This window comes from Pholcus phalangioides, unplaced genomic scaffold (genome assembly GCF_987345545.1).
Source record: "Pholcus phalangioides strain wild (caught in Gottingen) unplaced genomic scaffold, Ppha-v1.0 ptg000005l_1, whole genome shotgun sequence".
Taxonomy (NCBI): domain Eukaryota; kingdom Metazoa; phylum Arthropoda; class Arachnida; order Araneae; family Pholcidae; genus Pholcus; species Pholcus phalangioides.
In genome coordinates, this window is record NW_028301598.1 from 4,334,924 (window position 1) to 4,359,866 (window position 24,943).

Below are 24,943 nucleotides of genomic sequence, written 5' to 3' on the forward strand. Positions count from 1 at the left end.
ACTTGTAGGTATTCGAGGGGAACTACCAAAACTATTCAAGCGCTAGGGTCTTCAAACGTCTTATTATGGCCCTGAGTGAACACCGTACGTGGATAACGTTGTTTAATAAAAGTATTTTTTTTAAAGTTTAAAAAAATTAACAGATTAAAAATTTAAAAAAATAACAAATATTTAAAATAATATTTCAGATATTTATATTTTTAAATAATTTTAAAAATTTAAAAAGAAAAAAATTATTATTTTTAAATTAAATTTGAAAGTTATTAAAGTATGTAGTCAATTAAATATTCGTAATGAACAGAACGGCTTATAATTTTGGTCCCGTCAGTGGCCGTTGTTGACAGGTTTCATTGTATAAAATTGTGAAATATGGACAAAAGGCAGTTGAAGTTGCTATATCTCAATCTCAGAAGGAAACGAAGGGATACACGTATGTAGGTACATTATATTAATGAGCAGGGACCATCATATGGTGTTTTTAAGGGTATTTATGGCAAATAATTAAAAAAATTCCGTGAAAAATCACCTTCAAAAAGTAGCCAAAGATGCGGACGAATTCGCTCCGCATCCGCATCGTCTGAATAGCTCCGAATAAACCTATTGTCAAAACTTCTATGTGCGGATGCGGAGCCCGCACTTAGGTTTTGACACATGCGGACGACGTCCGGACCCGCATGAACATTTCCTAGGTGCGGAGATTTTTCGGCTCGTCTGAAAGGCGCAGTATATTCCAATTGTTAAAACTTCTTCCGGACCCGCATCCGCTCCGTGTGAAAGGGCCCTTAGATGCTCGATGGACGGAAATTTCCTCTTATCTGCGTACACTTATCTGCAAAGGATGCCCAAGTTTTCCATGTGGTTGAGGGTCATGGAAACGGGCCGGCCATGAAAGGACATTGATATTTTCTTGCTTGAACCACTGCTTTGTGTGACTGGACACAGAAATTGACGCGTTATTTTGTTGGAATATGCAATCTTCGCCACAAAAAACGTCTTCATATATACCAGGCTGCTCCTGCAAAAGTTATACATAGCCTTTTGAGTTTATTTTGGGGAGGGCATAAAAACTAAATCAGTCTTTCCTTGGGCAGAAAACGCTCCCCAAACCATCACTGAACCACCATACATTTGACGGTTCATCAATTGCTGCTGTGAAGATCTCGAATCATGCCAATATGAATTTGAAACTATCTGAACAATCAAGATTTTTTTTTTCATCGGAGAATATAACAGAATATTACTGATGAAGTACGAAAGCCTGGATAAACTCGTATGAACAGTGGAGAGTGACTTCGTTTCTCTCTATATTACTGAGGAGTCCAAGCCATTGTACTTTTTCACAAATTCAAACGATCCTATTTGTTTTACGAAGTTAATGGTGGTTTTTCCTTCATTTTTTTCCATGCATTTGACGTTACTTGTAGAACTTAAAACTCCTGAAATTGTTGGATGTGAGCATTGCAATCGTAATGCTGATTTTATTCTTCTGGATGAGATTTTGCTGCTTACAACAGTAAGAGCACAAACATTGCACTTTGTTCGGGCAGACAAACATTCGGGTGCGCTAAAATTGTTCTTTTACAAAGCCACATTTACCACGGTTTCAAAAATTTGTAACGACACATCGAGAATGCCCAATTTTATTTGCCATATACGTTTTAAGAGACGCCGGTGCCATGCTATAGCCAAAATTCACTTTCTCGCAGTTCTTTAAAACGTGCCATTTTTTTTTTTACTGATGAAGTAGTTGTAAAAAGGGCATATTTTTATTTGTTTGCTATCCAGTGACGTAGCGGTGACGTATAAAATGATTACGTAACTCAATGATGCACTACTGTAAAATAGTGTAAATGAAAATGCCTTACATTTTTGTCCTACTAATTTCGCACTGGAATTAACAAAAAATATTAAAACATCGGGAACTATTTCTTTCACGTCCTTATAATTTCACTCATAATTGTAAGCAAAATGACAGATACATGCACTTAGTTTCATTATTGTGGAAATATTCTTTCTCCATTTTTTCCCCGTGAATATTCGTGCCGCCTTAAAATTATGTTTCGCACTGTAAATAAGGCTGACGTACGTGTCGAAATTAATTTGTGATAGGCCTACGTTGCCTTCATAGGTTGAAGGGCTGGAGAGGGGGGCATGGTGATGTGATGCCAATTAGTTATATCAGTCGGCTCTATCATTGACGCTGAGGAGGGGGCATAAAACACTTCTCTCAAACTGTTATGCGAAATAATAGATTTAAGTTTAAACATCAAACACATAATTGCTCTTAGCTTATTGATAATTAAATTTTTAATATAATATTAATATAATATAATTTTTAATATAATATTAATATAATATAATTTTTAATATAAAATTAATATAATCTTTCCATTTCAAGTTGAATGGAACAAATAATCCAAGATATTTATAATTTATTACTCTATATATAAGCACAGTATCAGGGTGAAAATCTCCACATTCATGGAATTTAATTTCCGTTGTCAGCGTATTTAGATTTATTAAATCAAAATTGAATTGCATCCTACCTGCGTACACTTCTCTGCAAAGGACGCTCTCAAGTTTTCCATGGGGTTGAGCTCAAGGGAACGATCCGTTGTGAAAGGACATTGATATTTTCTTGCTTGAATCACTGCTTTGTGTGACTTGACACATGCATGTACTTCGGGAGGGATATGATCGAATTATTCAAAATTTTCAACGGGATGGATAGGATGGACCATGAGTTATTAATACATCATCAGCCAACTGCTTCAACAACGGGACACTAGTATCGATTGGTGAGGGACAGTTCTAGGTTGTGGTGTCGCTGAGTTTTTCTTTTATAATAAATGGAATAGCTCACCTCCGGGGGGTCGTAAATTATAACACGATTGACACGTTTAAAAGGAAATACGATAAACATATTGGGGTAAATTGAGAGGCTATCCATTAGATAAGATATCCATACTTAGATAAGGCAATAAATATTTTTTATGGGCAGTGTGTGGATTTATATATATTATCATGTAAAATAGTTTTTATGATTGCACTTATAATTGGGTTGCTGTAGTTTTTAGAAAATATATGACATCTATATTTGTTGTGGGCATTTTTTTTAGCCTACCTGATGGGCATTTTGTCTGTTGTGGCCGTGTGTATTTGTATTTGCGTGAAGCTGTAGTTTGTAGGCTTTGAATTCTTTTATTTATGGTGTATGTTCCTCCTATATATAGCTTGTAAAATAATATAGTTCGCTCGAATCAAATTTTTCCCCGTAACGATTCGAAAGTTTTTAGGGAATTTTCGGTCAATATGAAAAAGGGATAAATAAGAGAAATAGGGATTTTTCTCTTTCTGGTTTTTTTTCTTCCCCCATGATGTGAGTGAGTGGAGGTTTTTTTCCCATCATAGCAGTGGTAGTGTTTTCCACAGGCAGATTAGTATACGAGCAGTCGTTGTCGGTGTGTGTTGTTGTGGATTGTTGCTCCTCCTTGGGATTGTTGTTGTTGTTGACCCGTGAGAAACTCGAGTCTTTCAAAAACTCTCCAATGCTTTGTGTGTGGCCGTTGACTCTTCTTCAGCTGTGGACGTTTTATTGTTGTTGATATATTAATTGGTGGAGAAGTTTTTTTGTTTGTCTCAGCGGATCCTTGGAACTTTTTTGGACATTCCTGGTAAGTGTTCATTTATATTAATGTTCAATCAAGTTTTTCTAATCTTTGCAATCAATCAAAGAAATGTCAACTGAATTTGATGATAAATTTTTTTTAAACATTCGTCTCGATGAATGGTTACTTGGATCAGTGCTTCCCAAACGGGTGATATCGTCCCCGTGGAGGGGAAACGGCCACACTTATCATATGCGGGGCTCGGTGCAAAAATAATTTCGTTGAGCCTCAGCCCCGATTTTATATATTTTGGGGGGGAGGGCAATCGGCATCCAGAGATTCATGCATTATCGCAGAATATACAGGAATGTTTAAACTATCAACTCAGCAATGATAATTCAGAATTAATCACAGAAAGATATCGCAAAATCCTGAAACAATCCTATAGAAATCTGGAATTGATGAGAGAGAATCTCGGAATAGGTGAAAATTCAGAATTGTGAGGGAAAAGTCACAGAATCGATGAAAATTCATTACGGATGAAAGGAAAAAAATCCCAGAATTGAGGGAAGAGCAGAATTAATGAAAGAAATAATTTCAGAATAGAGGAAAATTTAGAATTAACGGAAGAAACAATTTTTTTTAGACTTGGAAATTCTAGAATGAAACCAGTTCAGACACCTTATTTATTTGCTGCAAAGAAGGTATATTTGATTTTTGTATATATTTTTTCACTTGTATTGCGGAAAGTATGGAGCCCCTAAAACGTGGGGACCGGTGAGACCGCACCTCTCACATATCCCTAAGGGCGGCTCTTCTGAAGGAAAAGGGGGGATGACTGTATTTACAGTAGGGCTGGGAATCGATTAAAATTTTTAACTGGTTAATCAAAATTTTAATGGATTGTAATCGAATATTTTTGAACAGTAATCATAACAAACGTGTTTGTGACTATATAATTAATATTAATTGATGCCATATAAAAATGTATTTCATTCATTTCACGTGCCTATTTTCTAGATGTGAACAAGTATAAGAGCAGGATTGCACTATAAAAGTTTTATAAAAGTCCTTTTATAAAACATGAAAAGTTTAGCCAATAAGCTTATCGGTTGCATTTGCGCGAATGTAACCTATGGTTGGATTATAGACAACTAATCCAACCATATTTGGGATTTTATCAAACTTTTATTTTGTAATACCGACCTAAGAATAGATTCAGATATTTTGGCCGGCCACATGAAGCAATTTAATATGCTGAACATATTTTATCATATCTTGGAATTTCTTAACTCGGATCTTGTTTTTTTAGAAAAATTGGTTGTTTTAAGTTTCTCACTGATTTCGAAACTAGTTTTGATCTTAATTCTTTCAAACCAAACACGGCCCAGCCTCTATCAGCTCCAGCCAATTTCAGCCATTACCCCTGTGAAGGGGCGGGATCGTGTCGGAGAAATTTCATCAAACAAAATTAAATGTACGTATATATCTGAATATATGGTCACTTATCTAAAATGTTATGAGGGGGACATCATTTAAGACATCTAATCGGTTTTGTAAGATTAAATTTACGTATCTTCAATTAAAACTTTAATTGAATTTTATCGGATTGGTCAAGTCGATTAACTCAGTTAAAATGTTTGACTGCGATTAAGAACTTATCGATCAATCGACCCGATTAATCGGACCAGCCCTAATTTACACGAAGGTTAATCGGACCCAGGGTGGTAAGTTCGAAGAGACGACAAATTAAAGTAATTTGTTAATTTCGGTTTTCGCGTTGAATTCGATGGTCAAGAACATTAAATTATAACGTGAGTAGAAGCTGTGGGCATGGCTTTCCTCGCAAGGGTAGGGCTGATAGGGCTCCAGCTTGGGATGGAGGAGGTTCATCATTTCTTGTTTTTTCACAGCATTAATTCAGTAGAGTGCCTAGTAGTCTCGCCTTATAATTTAATATTCTCGACCACCATTAGTATGTACTTATATTTGTGAAAAATCTGGTTTTAAACCGCTAAACATCCCAGCCTGGAGGAGCCCTGCTGAAAGATGGGAGGGCCATGACTGTGAGTATTATATAGGATCATACGGGCTGCCTTAAGTGAAGTTGGAGGGGGGCGATAAGAAATAAAAATATAAAAATGGAGACGATAGAAAAATAAGTTTGGGAAATTCGGATCTGGAAAATATAGGGTTATCTCAACAGCATCACGAGGCTCTACGATTTACTCTTTCTCACAAACCGAGCACGACTCGGGTCTATCGCTGTGGGTAATTTACTACCTAGTGAGGTGTGCCGGAAGTATAAGTGTGTGTACCTAACAGTCTGCATGCGTATCTGCGTGTTGTCTGATTTTTCAGTGCTGCCATCCATATTTCAGAAATGAGTGTAGTGTAATGATTGAATTTTTGTACTGTTTGTAGGACTGTTGCTCTCTGTGACGCGACTTTTTAACGAGGAGATCGGCTCGCATTCGCGCCTCGAGGTTGAGAACCACAGAAAATCAACTTCAGCCGACTTTCTGTCTCCTTTTCGAAAAAATGTTTACGCAGAGGGCGCCGCAAAATCCCCGCAACCCTGCCACAATTAATATCAATTGGAATGAATGTTATCATATTATTATATATACCCCCTAACGCTCTGCCAGGGACAAATTTATACATTTGCGAAGGATGCAACGCACTGGGCTGCAAAATATTGGGGACTTGAAATGGGATAAAAAAATATTGAATATAAATCTTTTATTTTAACTGTGCTTAGCAAAGCCCTAGACCACACATGCTCAACCCAGGTTGATGATGCCGCTGTAAAGTCGAATTCTTTGATCTTTCTCATATATATAAGCCATATTCAATGTATGACTGGCGGACACTGAGAGCAGAGTCGTCGACATGATGAAAACATTGGGGGAAGAGGGGCTGAAAATCGCCATCCATTCCGTATATAAAGGACTTGGACCCGTATGTAGGAGGTGGAATGGTGCATTTTATATTTATTAATAATTGGGGGAAGGCTGTTGAATAAATTTAGAGTTAATTAATTATTTTTAGTTTTGCATTTAGAGGATAAATAATAAAATTCCAACCCAACCTTTACGGCAGATATCACTCTTCAGTGACGGGTTCGGTTTTCGAAGTCTTTGAATGAAAAGGTATTAGTTGGAACGGAATCAGTTGATATAGACCGCTATAGACCTTACGAAAGCCTACATCTCCATTTTAGGGAACACTATTTGCGTGATCTTTGGCTGTAGGCACTTTAAATTCCCTTCTGTAGAACCTGACTAAGGATTTTTATGGCTTGATAAATTGATAGACGTTATTATTCGTTGGAGTTAATGTCACAGTTGCGCATGAGTACTCTTCCTCTGATCAGACTTGTGCTCCAACTAAAAAAAATTTTGAGACCCCTACTCCTTCGATATGAGGCTTTCAACCCGTGGTTCGCGTACCCTCAGAGGTATGTGACGGACAATGTCGAGGTTCCTAAAAATAATCAGTAATATGAAAATAAAAAAAAATCAAAACGTTAGTTGCGACCCAATGTCCAAGAAGGTGCTTTGAACACAGACATACTTCCAGGTTGTCCTTAAGCCGTAGTAGCATATGCATTTTCAAAAAGTAAGCCTGCGCAAGTCATACGTATTTTTATGAAATAAGCAAGTCGTACACATTTTTCTCCTCCACTGTGTTCGCAACGCAAGTCGATACGCATTTTCATTCGAAAACTGAAGTTCATATTCATTTCAAGGATAGTACGCAAGTCACATGTTCGTTTCAACGATAGTACGCACACAAGTAGCATGTTCCTTTCAAGGATAGTACGCAAGTCACATGTTCCTTTCAAGGATAGTCACAAGTCACATGTTCCTTTCAAGGATAGTACACAAGTCACATGTTCCTTTCAAGGATAGTACACAAGTCACATGTTCCTTTCAAGGATAGTACACAAGTCACATGTTCCTTTCAAGGGGAGCACACAAATCACATGTTCATTGCAAGGGGAGCACGCAAATCACATGTTTATTTCTTGGGTGTACGTAAATCATCGCATGTGCATTCTTTCTCTGACTTCAAGGGATACCCTCCCTCCCGAAAGGTATGCAAGTCATACGCCAGGGCCGTAACTAGGAATTTAGCCGCCCGGGCGAACATGATTTTGCCACCCCCACTAATATAAAATGCGATAAATTTTGAAGTGTTCTGTGTTTCCACCTAAAAATTTGACGCTAGGGGGGCAGTTACCCCCCGACCCTCCCGGTAGGCAGGCATTTCTAGCCAAGTCAGAGGAAGTCTCAGAAAAATCGCGGGGTGCCATGATGCTCTTGAGCGAGACCGGCCCTCAATTTACTACCGAATGAGTTGTGCCGGAGGTGTGTGCATGTGTACCTAACAATGAGTGCGTATCTAGTGTTGTGCGTGAATTTTAGTGCTGCCACCTATTTTTCAAAATTGTGCGTTAAGTGGAATATCTATGGTTGTACTGTTGTAGGTCTTTTGCGAGACTTTTTCAAGGGGGTACTTAAGTAATACACATAACTAGGAGGTACGCAAGTCGCATATGCATTTTTAGTGTTGTACGCATGGCTCATATGCATTTTTTTGGGGTACGAAAATCACGCACGCATTTCCAGTGGGGTATGGAAATTTTACACCTATTTCCGGAAGAAAGATAAACGCATTAACGTGGGGTAAGTGCACGAGAGGTTGAAGACCCTGTTTTGTATGAGATACGCAATGGAAATGATCAGCAGAGAAGAAAAATTTCATTCTGTACGGTTGTCATAATAAATGAGACACCTAATGCGGACATTCGTATAATACAATGAGTTACGTGCCATATATTTTTTTTATCATTCTTCTCTTTCATCTCACCTTATAGTCTAATATTATATACCGACATAAATGCGTCAGGACCACACATATATTCAGAACGCATTCCGGCAGGTACCGATTCGCTAGAAATTCCGCACAGGAATGTGCACAAGTTTCATCTAAATAGTAGTATGTCTACATTGCATACGCATTTTCAGCTGATACAATAGTTACAAATGCATTTTCATTCGGTTGGCATGTTCTATAAGCATTGGGTACGCAAGTCGTATGCGTGTTTAAACACGGGGGTACGCTAAACACATACTCATTTCCAAGGCGTCTGCGAGGTGCATATATAATAAGACTGTAAGGTGAGATGAAAGAAGAGAAGCATGATAAAAAGGGGCATGATAAAAAGCATTTCCAAGGAGTACGCAAGTAATACGCATTACTAGGAGGTACGCAAGCCCCCATGTGTATTTATAGGGTGTACGCATGGCACATATGTAATTTTTAGGGGGCACCAAAGTCACAAACGCATTTCCATCCAGAGGGTACGCAAATCTTGCATGTATTTCCGGGGGAAAGATAAATGCATTAACGCGGAGGTATATTAAAAAGCGTGAAAGGTTGAAGACCCTGTGTTGTACGAGATACGAAATGGAAACGGCGAAATGATTAGCAGAGAAGAAAAACTTCATTCTGTACGGTCGTCGTAATAAGAGAGACGTAATGCGGACATTCGTATAATACTGTGAGTTATGAGTCCACCATGTTTTTTTTTATCATGCTTCTCTTCTTTCATCTCACCTTACAGTCTTATTATATACTGGTTTTTCTTTTACCACATCAGTTTTTCTCAGGAAGAGATCTTCTATTTCTTCTTCCAATTCGAGTTAGTCTTGTTTTTTCTTCTCTTCTCTTCTTTGACCAAAGAATAATAAGAAGCTGATGATCATCTGGAAGAGGTCTTTCTTCTTTTTTTTTTGTTCAATGATTAAGGATCTCTCGATCGGTTTTATTCTTTTTGTTTAGGGCCCGGATGGACAAGTCTTCCGGTTGCTATATCGGTCTTATTCTACCTTGAATTATTTCACGGTATCAATCCGTTAGATCAATTCCGATTTTTATGAATTCTGTGAAAAATCTGTGATGGATTGATTAATACATTATCTCGAGTGCGGTGGAACTTCGGTTAACAGGCAATTCGCATAACGAGTAAAGCTTTTGAACAAATTTCGACTCGATTAACGAGCAATGATTCGCATTACGGGCAAAAAGTTTTGCGCTTTGCTTATTCATTTTATATCATTAATTTTCACATTATCACAACTGAGCTGATGTTTTAATGATTTTTATTCTATTTCGTCCACACGTACTGTGGGGTTGTGTGAGTAATATTCCCCTACAGTCTCCGGTCAGTGTACCTCACTTGAATAATGAACACACGCGTGACTGTTTATAATATGAAACTAGATGTAACATTGCAATCACGCGTTTGTGCTCTTGAAGTGTTTTCTTAATTCCGCTTGGAGAAAGCTGTGGGCTAATTGAATTATTGAACATAACTTTGAAGGGGCTAGCTCATGAACGGAAGCCACCTGTTGTCGAAGACATTGTGTTCTTTGGGAAAGACCATGGGATCGGAAGTGCATGAGGATGATATTCAAAGCTAGTGATAGAACATGGCCAGGAGTCGATCTCCTTTGCACGCAACATCAAGAGTTTATGGACGGTATTTCGTCTGAGGAAAAGAAAAATGAGAAGCGGCCTTTTCAGACAGGAGTATAGAGTTGTATAGAATATAGGGATGTGCAAAATTTTGTAAAAAAGAACCAATCAAATGAAGCTGTAGCAAATCGAGCAACGAATCTGTCCAACGATAATGCACTTTCCTCCCATTTCCGAGAAATCATAAAAAACAGGAGGCAAAAGCAAGTATCATTGGATAAATTATTTTCAAAGTCACATAAAAAGAAATTTGCAAACAGAAAATCCGTAAATTTTCTTAAACGAGAGTCTTCCTCTTTTTCGTCGTTTAGACCAAGTTAATTTGTAAGCAATATCTTATCTCATGTTTACTTATGGCGTTACTATATTATATATATATCATGAGCTTCCATTATTTATTATGGGAAAGGTTTATTCGATAAAAAATACGAGCACATTGACGAAACAAATTGAGCTCGTTAACCGAAGTTCCACTGTGCAATGAAATACGAATAGAAACTGCCTGTTAGTGCTCATGGGGGATTATTTATTGCAGTGGTTCTTAACCGGGAATGCGACATTGGGAAATTTTGTAACGACTGATTTTTCAGGAAAATTATTATGAGAATTTAATTTTTCTATTATTTGAAAAATATGAATCATACTGACATTTCGACACCTCATGTTTTCGCTTTCGCTCACGGGATCGTGTTATACGAAATTCTCGTTGCGAAAGTTTCATTTTCGCACGTTTGTTTGCATTCGTACTACCCCGTGTTATTAGCATGCTGCGCTTAAATTTGATATTGTGGTAAGCATGACTCAGGGAAAACGTTAAAAAATATATTAAGTGCTGAAAATATGTAATATTGTTCGGGCTAGAATCAGTAAATGAAGAACAATTCTTGAATTGAATTTTTTTCTCTGAAATCTCGAAAAACGTTAAAAAGTGATGATGCAATCGACACTTGTAATACCGACCATCCATTTCAACGACCGGTAGGGTAAGGCACGCAATCTTTTCATAAAGCAATTTTCATATATGTTTTCCTTTCGGGATAATCACCACCACTCGATGTTAACGTCAATTTTCAGCAAAATAATGAGTATTATCGAACTGTAAAGTTTGTTTCGTTTTTGAATTGATTTTAAAAAAAAAATCCAAAAGCAGGTATTGGCCATAGGCTAAAGGGGGAATTAAAAAATATATCGAAGAATTTATGAAAAATAATAGATGAGTAATTAATATAATCACAAAAACAAAGTTGAACGTATTATTCAAGGGAGTGCAGGAAGGTAAATCGTATTGCAACTGGGGACGTGGGATGGTAAAAATGTTAAGAACCACTGCATTAGGGACGAAAAGGCAAATACAGCGAAAAAATACGAAATTTCTTAATGGATTTTCACAATTTGTGAGTGACGTCTTCAGAAGATAAATACAATAACCGCTATCACGCTGACCGGGGATCCCACGTGGATTGGATACCAAATCTTAACTCTCGGTTGCTCAGTGGAAAAAATATACGGCCCAAACGTGTTGTGGTTAGAATAGAGCTGAGTGCCTGCATGGAAGTATAATACTATGTTCTGATCGGTTGCTTTGCGAAGTCGAGTTATTTGATTGGTCTATTCGAATTTTCTTACAATTCCCGCTCTTCATGATCCAAAGCCATGGCGCTGCGACCGGTGGTGTTGATTTATTTCGTTTACTTGGGTGTTTTGAAATCGTGAATATATATGCCTTCGTAGAATTCTCTAAATCAGTCGTGGACTTGAGAAACTTTGGCTTCATAAAAAGTGAATCTGTGACTCTGTTGCCAGCAGTGAGATTCTTGATTCTGAACTTAGCGAGCGTGTTCACTTAATCTTGTTTTTATGGGTCTCCTCGTCTTGTCCTATGTAACCCAGATTGCAATCACCACATGGAAACTCCATTTCGTAAGCAACCAATCAGAACACCGCAATTAGACTTGTATGCAGGCGCTCAAGTTCATTCCAACCAGAACATTTGACTAGTTCAGAGATACATTTTTTCAAGACGCGTATGGTATCACATCCAAGTGGGATTCTCGGTCAACGTGATCGTAGTTATATTTATTCTCCGAAGACGACACCCGTAGAGTGTCGAAATTCGTTAGGAAATTTCGTATTTTTTCGGTGCATTTGCCTTTTCGTTGGTTTTATTTTGCGACTTTGTGCTTTTTTCAGATCTGTTATACGAAAGAATCCAGTGTCAAATCTTAAACGCATTTGCATCTCGTTAACATTTCTTTCACGAATTTTTAATTTCGTGACTGACTGTTAAATAATTGTTCAATACCTACTAAAGCCGGTGGAAGTTCGCACCGATTGATAAGGATCGAATCTTGATTAAAATCCGTAAGAATTATCTTAGTTTTTAACGAAAAATCGTTTACCTCTTGCATACATTTTAATGATACTCTTATACTACTTTATAAAGACGTCTGTCGTTTAACTCCAGAATTTCGCTGGTTTTCGTAGACAGCAATTCAGTCCCTAGCCAATTATTGCAGTTTTGTTGGGAGCAGGTACGAGAGTCAATGATAGTGTTGGAATTCAACAGATGCCAGCAGAATTGAGTTTGGACACAACAGACAGTAGAACCGACGTGGGGCACGACAGACAGAAAAACTGAATTGGAACACAACAGGTCGTAGCAGAACCGAGGTAGGACACAACATGCAGCAGAATCGAATTGGAGACATTAGACCGCAGATTTGAGTTGAAACACAATAAATTGGAAACAATAGGTAGAATACGAAAAAATATGGCAGAATCGAGTGGGAACATAACAGACAGCAGAATTGAGATGGGGCACTACAGATAGCATTGATCATATTTGTCGCACCACGGTCATTTTCTGCACACGAGGGCTAATTAGACCGGGACCTACAATTTATTGCCGATTCCAAATGGCAGGCTTGTTTTTTTGTTTTTTTTTTTATCATCGAGGGGTTGGTGCGCTAACTCCTCGATGGAGGACTGCCTGCGGTAACAATTTTTTTCTGCGGTCACGTCGCCGTTTTTTTTTGTACCCATGTGTCAGGAAAGTTTTCTGACAAGGACGAACCGGGTATCGAACTCGTGACACCTCTAAACGTCTTTTGGTACTTTATGCGAGTATCTTATCGACCTGGGCTACCGCGCCCCTACAGATAGCAGAATCGAGAGGGGACACGACAAAAAAAAAACAGTACGAGGTTGGAAGCAACAGGTAGCGAAATCGAGGTTGGACACAACAAGCAGCAGAATCTAGACGTCGATTTCAGTTGATATTAGATCATAGATTTCAGTTGACATTTTTAATGGTGACATTAGATCACAGATTTGAGTCACATGACATTCATTTGACACAACAAGTAGCATAGCAAAATCGAGATAGAACACGGCAACTAGCAGAATCAAGATGGGGGGACACAACAGACAGCAGAATCGAGTTAGGCACAACAAGCAGCATCCCGTTTAAGGAAAGTTAGAACTGGATTCAGCTCAATGTGAGATGATGGGAAATACCACCACGTAGCCCTCAGTGCATTCGCAGTTCCGCTAGTTTGGTCATCAACGGAGTAGCCAGAGGATATGTTACCCCCTTCTCCTTCTAGCTAGTACTTGCTGTAAAACAAGATGAAGTCGGATTGGATTGCCTAGCATGTTTCACACATAAAAAAAATTAAGGAAAGCCAATGACATTTAGGACATTAAAAACTTTCGAAGCACACGCAAGCATTAATATTTACTTACAGAAAGCGTTAATTCGAATATAAAAAGGATAAAGAACCCAACCTCGAGGTCGTAGTCGTATTGTAAGATACCGACCGGGTCTATAACCGTTTAACTACCACATTTTTTTTCTATTAAAGAATGACGGTTTAAAAAAAAAGCACTTCTTAACCGTGACCTAAACATACAAAAACCTTAGTAGGAATTTTTTCGGTTCGAAATTTATGGAAATATTTGCTCATCTAATCTTACTTTCACGACTCCTTGTTGCTCGTTAAACGAAACATGGCGCTTCAGTCGTAAATTTCTGGAACCGGATACTGTACGCGACAATTGTTTATTTATGCTAATTATGATCTTGTGCATACATACCATACGTCGCGAGTACCTTTGAGATTATTATTATTATTGTGTTTTTAGGGAGGGGTGGGGGGAACAGAGGGAGAGAGTAAAAAAAAAAAAATCTCGTCGTTATAAGATGGAAATGGCTGCTATTGCAGCTATTTTTAAACGTAACATAGTGATTTCCAAACGGTGTTAAAGATGCTTCGGACATGAAGTTAATTACCATAATTACTAATTCTCAGTTTTCAAAAGTAAAGTGATACCCTTTGGATAACGAAGACTACGTTTTTCGCGGGTTTTTAGGTTCAGCTAACGAATATGAATTTGAGTTACGATTTTTTGTTTTGGGTGTCGATGAGAAATGATTTATTGGGAGAGTATGCTTGCGCTAACATAAAGCAATCAGCTGCATTGTGACTAAATTTTCAAGCTAATCATCAAAGTTACTGTCACTCGAGCCCAATGAATATTTGTCTCAGAATCGCTTTCCACAAATGCATCTGGGTCATTCTCACGAAATTAATAGAAAGTGGCAGAAAAAAAAATTCTGTGCCAAATATATTAAACGTAAACTAGTGGGGAACACAATTTAGGCCAATTTCGTGAGAATCGCTCATCTATTTGTTTTCAGAAAGCATTTGAGCCATTTCATGTAAAATGAATGAGCTAAGAGTAGAATAAAGTCTTTTTTTTTTGCTTGTTAAAGCTCAGACTCGAGTGCCTTCAGTGCATACGGTAACTCCCTCAGCATGAAATTGAATGGTTGTATCAAAATCCAGGAACTAGCTTATCTCTATCTGCGTGTTAGGAGACAAATTAGGTGACCTTATCACCTGTCGAATTTTTAGAAGAGCTACTTTCTGAAGTTTCGAGATGATGTTGGGTGTATAATTTCGATATGTTGCTTCGTCCTTAAGTTTCGAGATGATGATGTTGGGGTCTGAAGTCCTGAGATGTTTCAGTGTACACTGTGATACTCTTAGCATCAAATTGAACAGTCAGATCAAAATCCAGGAGCCTATCTACTTCTGCATATAGAAGACAGAGTTGACCAACTTTACATATGTCAAGGTTTCTTTGCTGGGAAGGTGAAGGGGGGAGGGTGGGGATCCTTGGAGAAATTTGAACGTGCCAGAAAGCTTACATAAGAAAAAATTTAACTCATTGCTTTTAAATCGCTATATACTGAATGTTATTTTGTGAAGAGGTTCGTGGCATTCGCTTTATTGGCACAGGAAGGGGTGCGAGTCCGTGGAACACAAAAGGTTAAGAACCCCTGATATTGAGGATCCTCTCTTTTGAAATGTTTAAACAGCTACTGTCTGAAGTTGAGAGATTATGTGTTTGATGTGTCAGAAGGTGCTGTGTCTGCATTTTCACGAGAACTCTGTGAATTTCTAGAATAAGTACTGTTTCAACTCTCACAAAAGAACCGCTGTTATAAATACAATGGAACTTCAATAACTCGACACCCCGAGGGGATCGAAAAACGTTTCGACTTACGTGGATATCAAGTTAGTGAGGTGAGCTTAATGCTTCATTTCACCTTTAAAACTTTTTAAAAACCGTTTATGTATGCATACGTGCCTGTATATTGTTGAACACTTTTATGTTCCATCATCTACAAATTCATAAAACGTTTTGAACTGCAATTTTTTCTATGAAAATAATTCCGAATTAGGTGGGAAAAACACACTCTGATTGTTGGAAGATCGGTTATTTGTGAATGAGCAGTACCCAATTGCCCGAAATATCTTTCCTCTCTCCTCACTTCATACCTTCTGATCCAGCTTTCTCAACAGTCTCTCACTCAAAAAATTCAGAAATCGTTCACATCTACATGTGTGGCTTCCGTAGGTCCAGTTTTCAGGTTCAAACAGAGGAATAACGGAAACTCGCCCTACCCGAAGGTGTGAGGATGGGGGGGGGGGATCTTCAACTCGTATCAATCAAAAACAAACGGCAGAAACAATGTGTGTGAAACATAGACTTTTTGAAACACAAAAGAGTAATGTAAAATTTTTTCGAACTGATCAACACATGGGTGGTTTCTGGAAATGAAATGTGGCAACGCAATATTAATCGTAGTCGATGTAAGCGGGATTTGGTCATCATGCGTCAAGTCAGAAAGGTTTTTACCCATTGAATTCAGTATTGCGCCAACGATTGGAATAATACATGTCGAGTTACCGGGATTGCACTGTACTATCAATAAAACTCAGAAATTGACGTCGTTGAAGTCATTTCGAGGGTTGAAAATCTTGTTTCTGCTACTGCCCGGAAATTCCACAAATTGCTAGTGAAACTTTTTCAGTTTCCGATACCAAATAAAAATTGATAACAAATCGAAATTTGTCAGTAAAATTCAGTAGTTTGAAATTCTTTGAAGAGTCATATCTTGAACTCTGAAAACTGCCCAGGTGCGAATCCAGGACGATGTGTCTGGAAGGGCGAATTGTGTAAGTTCGTTGGATCGTCCCGTATTTTCGAAACAGACATATTTTCTCATATTGTTCAGCTTTTGGGAGGACGATCGTGCCTATCACCGCACTCCCTTAATTCGTGCCTGAGTGAAGACAGACATCTTCAGGTATGAATGTATCTTCAGCTGCAAATGTAGCGGTGTCAGATGGATCCAGAGGGTGATATGTTGGAAAATCGAGTTACTATGCAGGTGCATTGGATCATCCCGTATTTTACGGACGGACAAATTTCTCTTATAATATTCGGTTCTTGGGAGAAGCGGTCTGCCCCTCTGAATCCATGCTTGAAACTGTCCCACATTAACTCTAAGGAGAAGTCTAAAGATCATAATCTTTGAAAATTTTAATGCTAGACTTGTTAGTGATTCTTTTTTTAAAGAAAAAAAACAAAATTTTCTGCTGCGTGAATCGTAAAAATTCAATTCGAACAGAAAGAAAAAAAGTATTTGCTCTCATTTGAAAACGAACAGTTCAAGGACCATTCAAGGAATACCCTCCATGATAAACAGTGATGCATCGATTAGAACCAGAGATCGGTGAGATTATTTTGATGATAATGATTCGGGTAGAGAGAGAGAGAGAGAGAAAAGCATAAAGCAGTGTTATTATGGCCTCGATGAAGGTCAAGGAATCGAACAGACAAGGCAAGGTCGGTCAGGGACTCTTTCTCTTCTCCTTCCTCGTATTATTTAATTACCTTAACCCTTCTTCTCTCTTTTCCAGAGGTAATTTGCATGGAGTCGTTCTCTTCCCGAATCCATATATAGCAACACAACGGGGTTTTTCTTTCTTACTTGGGTGTCCTTCTTTGTTCGTATTAATGATTCCTCGAATGGACCGTTTTCTTTGGCAATCGATAGTATCACGCGCCATATATGTCCACAGATGCATACATACGTGACTTTTCATAGCGTGTGAGTTTTTGCTGAGACCCGATTTAGTCAATACCATTGACCTTTTTATAAATGATTGCCGTTATCCCATGGGGAACGTTTGCACATACTTATATGGGTTGCTGAACAGAGACGACGCTGACAACTCGAATACTAAACGGGTGACAAATAGTGGAAGCACTGATGTGGAATTTGTAGTAACAGCATAGAGCAGCGGTAATTAACCAATAGGTCGCAGGGGCTTCCAAGATGGGTCGTTCAAATCCACTTCTTAAGCTATGGGTCGCGACACAAATTTGGTTCCCAGAGGCTTCGTACACATCGACTCTCAGCAAGGGCTTTTTAGTATGGGTCACACACTACCCGAACTTGATTCACAAAGGCTTCAGAGAAGGGTCGTACAAATCCACTTAGTCCTGTTATAAATGCGACTGATTGCAGAGTTGCTGGACTTACGAGAGATCGGCACGTTTGAAATTTCGATTATATTAGTGTTTCTCAGTCTTTGTGAATCTCAGGACCATTAGAATGTCTGTAAAAGTTCAATGGATCACTTTCATGCGGGATTCTCAAACTTTTGCCATTCTCTACCCTAGCCCCAGTCAACGTTTACCCGTAGCTCCCTAAAATAGCTTAATAAAGAATCACTTCAAAGCACTGAGCAGCCAGCCAACCATGGCCCCCACATTCTGGAGTAGGGTCCCTAGGCTAGGATCTTTTGCGGGCCCCCTGGTCAGAGTTCTCACGGGGACTTCTATAATTCATGCATAGCGTGAAAAAGCAAAAAGTTATGAGAATTGTCCCGGGCCCCAGGTCTAGAGCCCTGTCAGCCCCGGCCTTGTGGGGGCCATGCACCCAACAACATCGACAGCTTGGCTCTGGCAAAGGTCGGCGATGCCCTTGCTGGCCGCGACGTACACTTGGAGAACCACTGACTTGGTGTAGGTAGGCCTGGTCTTAAACCTATGTGAATATTCTCAATACTTGTGACATAGGTGAATAATTTTTCTTTTAATCGTAATAAAATTTTCAAGTCTGCCTGAGGACTACCTGTCCCATGATCGCGGACCGTAGGTTGAGAAACGCTGCTTCAAGTGGATTTCTCTCATTAAACTCGAGTATTTATGGTGCATCAGTTATAATGAATATCTGTTGTAGTAAATATTTTTCACGTTCTAGTATGATTTAATTCTATCCGGATTCGACTGTATTTGTCATTTTGAACTGTTTCATCTCACATTTTTCAACCCATATACTGGGGTTTGACCGGCCAAAGTCTTCCAGGTTTGAGAAAAGAAACCCGCAAACACCAAACTCGTTTCTTATTATTATTAACACAAATACCCATAAAATATCCAACGGGTTGATGACATTGTTTGTCTACATCTTATGGGCACGAACCGGTTCCTGAAATTACAGGTTGAGCTCTTAAGGACTTTTTTCCCGTGAATATTTCATGCAAGGGACTAAATAGGCAATTTCTTTGCCATTTTTATTGAATTCCGCGATTTCTCAGTCTTAAAAAAAAAATTTCCCATGCACCTCAAACAAAACGGATTGTATGATGAGAATAAAAGGGACCGGATGCAGAGCCTTGATGTATGATCAGTAGTCATGCCACGGTTTTGTGTGCATAACCTCTTCAGAGACATGCGTTACATGAGGGACGGACGTCCAGTTCATGTCGTATTTTTCAGGAAGCGAGGGAAAATTACTGAGAGGATTCTTCTTTCTTTGTGGATGATTTCCATCTAAAATTACATATGTCGTCGGTCGTCATCTTCCCGCTTTCACTTTTTCTTCTTGTTATTACTCTATTTTTTTTTTAAAGCTTGAGATGATGATTGGTGGTGGTGTGGTACAAACATACTTACATGTTGCGGCGGCGGCGGCCATATTTACAATTCAAATCGAGTAAGTTGCCAATCGTGCTTTGAATGATGTATGGTTTCCGCTTCACCATTTTTTGGTTGCCATTTTCATTTTTACAGTTCATTGTCCTCTAATCGTAAAAACGTCTTTTTTTTTCTTTTTTTTTTTAAGAAATGATGTTCTTGGAAGACGTTTATGTTCTGGTATTAAATAAATATTGCATCATGTAGGATGAAGGATGGATCTTCTCCAATGAAGTGCCGACTCCGTTTAGTCGCCAACGTTCGCGTGACTTTCCTTTTCTTCTCAATATTGTGTGAGAACGGTGAAAATAATCATTTTCAAAATTGAGTGGTTTATCACACTACTCATAACTGTTCCACAGTGGTTCTCAAACGTTTGTCACCTGCGGCTTCTTTGCCCAATATTACCGTCCCATTTTGTCAAACGGGACGCATGAAAACGGGGCAACTCCGTTTTACTTTCCGACATGAAGGTTTCAAAATGATAAATCGTGCATTTTTTTAAATTTTTCTAAAACGGGATTTTTTTTCCCTTTAAGAGAAAATCCCCCATTTTTTATTCAGAAATTATAAGGAGTTAGAATGGAATTGTCTACTGTGTATTACGAATTACCTGACGTTTTCGATCTATGACCTGTACGATCTATGGATTTTCTGGTGAAAGTCTTCCCGCCGAGAAACTCTGAATGAAACTGATCACATGAACTGAAGAAAGGGACATTTTGTCACCTTCACTATAGGAAAAAAAATTGCAAAGGAAGTGCTACATGGATCGTAGCGGTGATTACATTCAGATTAAAATATTATGAACTGTGTGCGTGAAAACAGAAATTTTTGTCAATAAGGGAGCCAGCCTTTTGACTTCCTAGATAGTCTAGCAGATTGATAAATATAACTAGGAAAAAAATTGAGTCTGGTTCTTAGCTTCAAAATTGAAAAAAGAGCAAAATTCGAAAAAGAAAAGAACTTTCGACGAAAAAAATGATAAATTAAACCAAAATCCTAATAACTATAAGCGAATTTTTCCCATGTTATATATATGATATTGGTCCGTTCGGTGCTTAGCAAAAGTGATAACAATACCCGAATGATAAGATTATTCGAGATTTTACTAAGCGGTGTCTATTGTACTTGTTTGTACTCATTACCACCCCACTTGATCATTCTGACTCACACATGAGAGCGGTATCGCCCACTTTTAGAAACGCTGACTCAATTAATTCAGAACTGTTTCGATATAAATAGTAAATGAAAGTGCGGCTGTGACCAATGCCAGTAATAAACATGATATTGCAATGATTATATGGAAAGATTTGTTATTTTGGTCGACATCCTGGAGCGTTATCTTTCATTTAACTTATATCTCGCTCATATAATATGTTATCATCCATTGCTTTCTTACAAGTAATAAGGATATTATGCATGGATAAAAGTAACGCGTGGCACCAATAAAGCTTTTCTACTGATAACATTTGTTGTTCGATCCTACCCGCAACCATTTTATCATTGCCTGTTCCAATTGTTATCTGATCTTGAAGGATAACAGAGACAAACGGAGAAAGAGAAATTCCTATGAGAAATTAAATATAGCGCCAGAAAATTTGATATTCGTAAGTTTTGTTTTCTTTAGTCCCTGCACTTGTAATATCCCCATGTTTACATCACTTATTTATTTTTATTTCTATTCTTTATATTCGCCTCATTCCATCCATATATACGCAGTACGTACTTTAAAAAAAATTAATGGCTTTTTTATGAGTCTCACTAATGAGATTTTTCGGGACGTTATTCATTGTCTCGATTGAAATTAGATAGGATATCGCTTGATTGCTTTTTAATGTTGTGTATTTACTATATACGTATATTGAAAGTGACCTGATCCAATTCGCACGCTCCATCGGGTGGTTCTCTTGAATTCATATACCCTACGTATGTAGTCATAAGTCAGTGAACACTTTGGAGTTCGGAGATTTTTTTCGAATTTTTAGAAAAATGCTTGATGATCTATTCTGAAATTTTGGCCATGTGAAACTGTATACAATATTCACAGTTTCCAGTGAATATTTAGTTACCAGTGCATCTGAGGGAACCAAAAAAATTAATAAGTTTTTGATCAACCCTGTATCAGAAAAAACTGCAAATGATTTGTAACTTTCACAAAATATTTAACTTGCTATTTTCAATTTTTGCATGCATTTTTTGTGAAAATTTCACGTATTTTCATGAAGATATCGATGTTTCTTCTAAAACTTCTAACTCCTATCATACGTTTTTTGCTCATGACAAGTGGAGTGCTGAACCGAATTCTACGAAACTTACAAATATTTTGATAGAGTAAAAATTACACGCTATACTGCTATGATATTCAATAGTAAATTTTGCAAAAGTTACTCTATATAATTGGCATTCAGAAAAATACTTATCTTTCGCACATGCGTACTTAAAAATTGTTTCCTTTAAACGCTTATATCTAATAGAATTTAGAATGGCCTCATTTTACATTTCAGTACAATATGCAATTTTTATTCTGTCAACGTGTCTAACTTTCGTAGCATTTAGGTGAAAACTCCACTTATCACATAAGCAAAAAACGGGAAATGAAAATTAGAATTCCTAAAAGAAACATATCTCCGTGAAAATACGTGAAATTTCCAAGAAAATGCATACAAACATTGAAAGTAGTAAGTTAAATATTTTGTAAAAGTTATATATAACGAATCATTTACAGCTTTTTCTGATACAGGATTGATTAAAAAACATTTTCTTATTTCGTGAAATTTCGTGAACATTTTCATTGAAAATTATGAGTAAGCATAAAGTTCACATGACCGAAATTTCAGAATGGTTCATCAAGAAATTAAAAAAAATCTCTAAACTCCAAAGTGTCTACTGACTTATGGATACACTTTGATATTTGTCGGAGGCTAGTATATCCTTAGAAATGTGTACGAGGATTACTTACCACCTTTTAAAAAGAGACACCATTTAAAATGTGTCGGATGCTTGCGGATCCCTTAGAAATGTGTGAGATGCCCGCTTATGATGAGACAAGCGCTTGCATGAGTTTTCTTATAATTATATTCTCATTAATTATAAGTAGGGCTGTTCGATTAATCGATTAGTTGTTAATCGAAGTTAAAAATTTTAGTTGAGTTAATCGACTTGATCAATTCGATTAAAATTTTTAATAAAAGTTTATGTATTGACTCGATTTTTTTGAAAAAACAGATTAGGTGTCATAAAAATCATGTTCTATACAGAACATTTTGGATAAGTGACCATATTTAAAAATATTTGTTTTGGTGTCGCTGTGAAAGTTCTATATCAAAGGAGTTTTTTTTTTAAAGACTACCAAAATTTATTGCCTCTACTATGAACAGTAGTTTTTCGTATTCTTGGAATCATCACTCATCTCTTCACAAGTGCTATTCGAGAGGAGTTTCTAGGAAAACAAGCAAAACAGTATAATCGAAAGTGGTTTCGAGATCAGTGAATAATAACCAAAAATAACGATTTTTTTCAATAAAACGACAAGATCCAAATGAAGAAATCACAGATTTAGGCAATTATGTTCAGCATATCAAATTGCTTGAAGCCGGCAGCCTTAATTTTTCAACCTATTCCTACATTTGTTTACATCTACCATATAAGTGAGTGAAATGAATAAAATATATTTTTTTGCTTTTATATTAATATTTGGTCACAAAAATATTAGATTAAAATTTGGTTAATCTGGCGATTAATTGATTAAAAATTTTTGATCAACCAGTTAATTTTAATCGATTCCCAGCTGTAATTATAAGCATTTCCTTATTTTCATCAGTTATAGGAATTCTCTCCAATATTTTTATTAGTTATGAGAATTCATATTTTTTTTTATATATTGGCGATTTTTTTTCACTGATAACATTTTTTGGCTATAATCGACTATGTCCTGTATTTATGATTCTAATTTCTAGTAAAATTTTCTTCTCGCTAAAATACAATCACTCCAATCACAATGACTGAAAATTATTAGAGTGGCAATCTAATCATAATTAATTAATCACCGTTAACTAATAAACGGTGGAACCTCGTTTATACGTCGCTCAGTTATACGACTTTCACGTTTATACGGCGTTTGGTTTCTGTCGCAATTGGTTCCTGTAAATTTTTATGTTAAAATATAATTCATTTATCCGACGCAAAACCCTCAATTATTCGACTTTTTTTCACTTCGACTCGAACCACGAATCTTTTGAAAAAATGTCATTTATATCCAACAAATGCTCACAATTTTGGTACGCAACGAAAACGCGTAGCTGCAACAGTTTTCTTATATATTGTCACCGCAAAACAGTGAATATTAGGGTGAGTGCTGACATATACAAAAATAGCCAGTGAGCTGACTGATGGCCATTTAAAGAGGACACTTAAGTGATTTGTTTGTTGTTTGTTTCTGAGAATACGCAGATGCGGCGAGTCCCAAAGGAAATGGTTTTAGTTGTTTTGGCGACCATATGGCCTTTCGGAAATTTTTTCTCCTAATGTTTTCAGCGTTATCCCAGAGGGTAAGAAAGTCAATTTTAAGCATTTGGACGGTACAGGTCTGCCGGTAAGAGACACATACACAGTAAGTTCTTTCAATCAGTATTGTAGGTCCCGGTCTAATTAGCCCTCGTGTGCAGAAAATGACCATGCTGCGACAAAAATGATCAATGATCTTTCAATCAGTTCCTGTAGAATTTTCTTTCGTTGTGATGCTTTGCTTGCTGTCTGTGTCAATTCCGCCGCTTATAATGTCAAAAAAAAACCTGCATTCTCTATAAAAAAAAAACCTGGAAATATTTTGGAAGAATTCGACAAGAATTTTAAATTAATGACGAAAAGAGGAAAGTTGTTCTTGCAGAACGGTTGAATATTTCAGTGTCAACAACTTTGACAACGAGAAAGCAGAGAAATAAAATCAAAGACAAAGCTGCTGGTTGCAGATCATCTACTGCCCAAAAATGAGAGTCCATGATGGGAAATTTTGCGAAGTCGAGAAAATTTTGTTGCAATTTTTCACCCAATGCAGTGTCCCAAAAGTAATGTTCTACTAAATTTTATTTCTTTAAGTGATTTGAAATGCGAATTAATTTTTTACCCTTCAAGTATGATTGAAATATTTTTTTAATAACAGAATTGCAGATACAATCAAACAAATTGAATTTTATAATGTTTGTATATATGTCTGTGGGGGAGAGAGTAAAAGTAATTTTTTTGAAAAAAAAAAAAAGTGTCTCTTAATTCGACTAAAGCATTTATATAACATTTTGACTTGACCTCTTGAACGTCACATAAACGAGGTTCCATTGTAGCATTTGATTGCCCCCGATTATATTTTTCGTCAAAAAAGGGTCTTAAAAACGCCAACCTTGGTTGTAACGACAAAATCTCGTGGAATCTTCGATGTCGTTATAACCGACTTT

The 24,943-nt window shown here is 37.3% G+C and overlaps 1 protein-coding gene across 1 annotated transcript in view; it reads left to right on the forward strand.

The window, feature by feature from the left end:
• Positions 1–3,411: 3,411 nt before the first annotated feature.
• The window catches only part of LOC149085758 (MICAL-like protein 2), a 53,902-nt gene continuing 32,370 nt past the window's right edge, over positions 3,412–24,943 (forward strand). The window contains exon 1 of the mRNA XM_089232158.1: positions 3,412–3,674. The gene's annotated coding sequence lies outside the window, so the exon portion shown is untranslated. The remainder of the gene's footprint in view (positions 3,675–24,943) is intronic.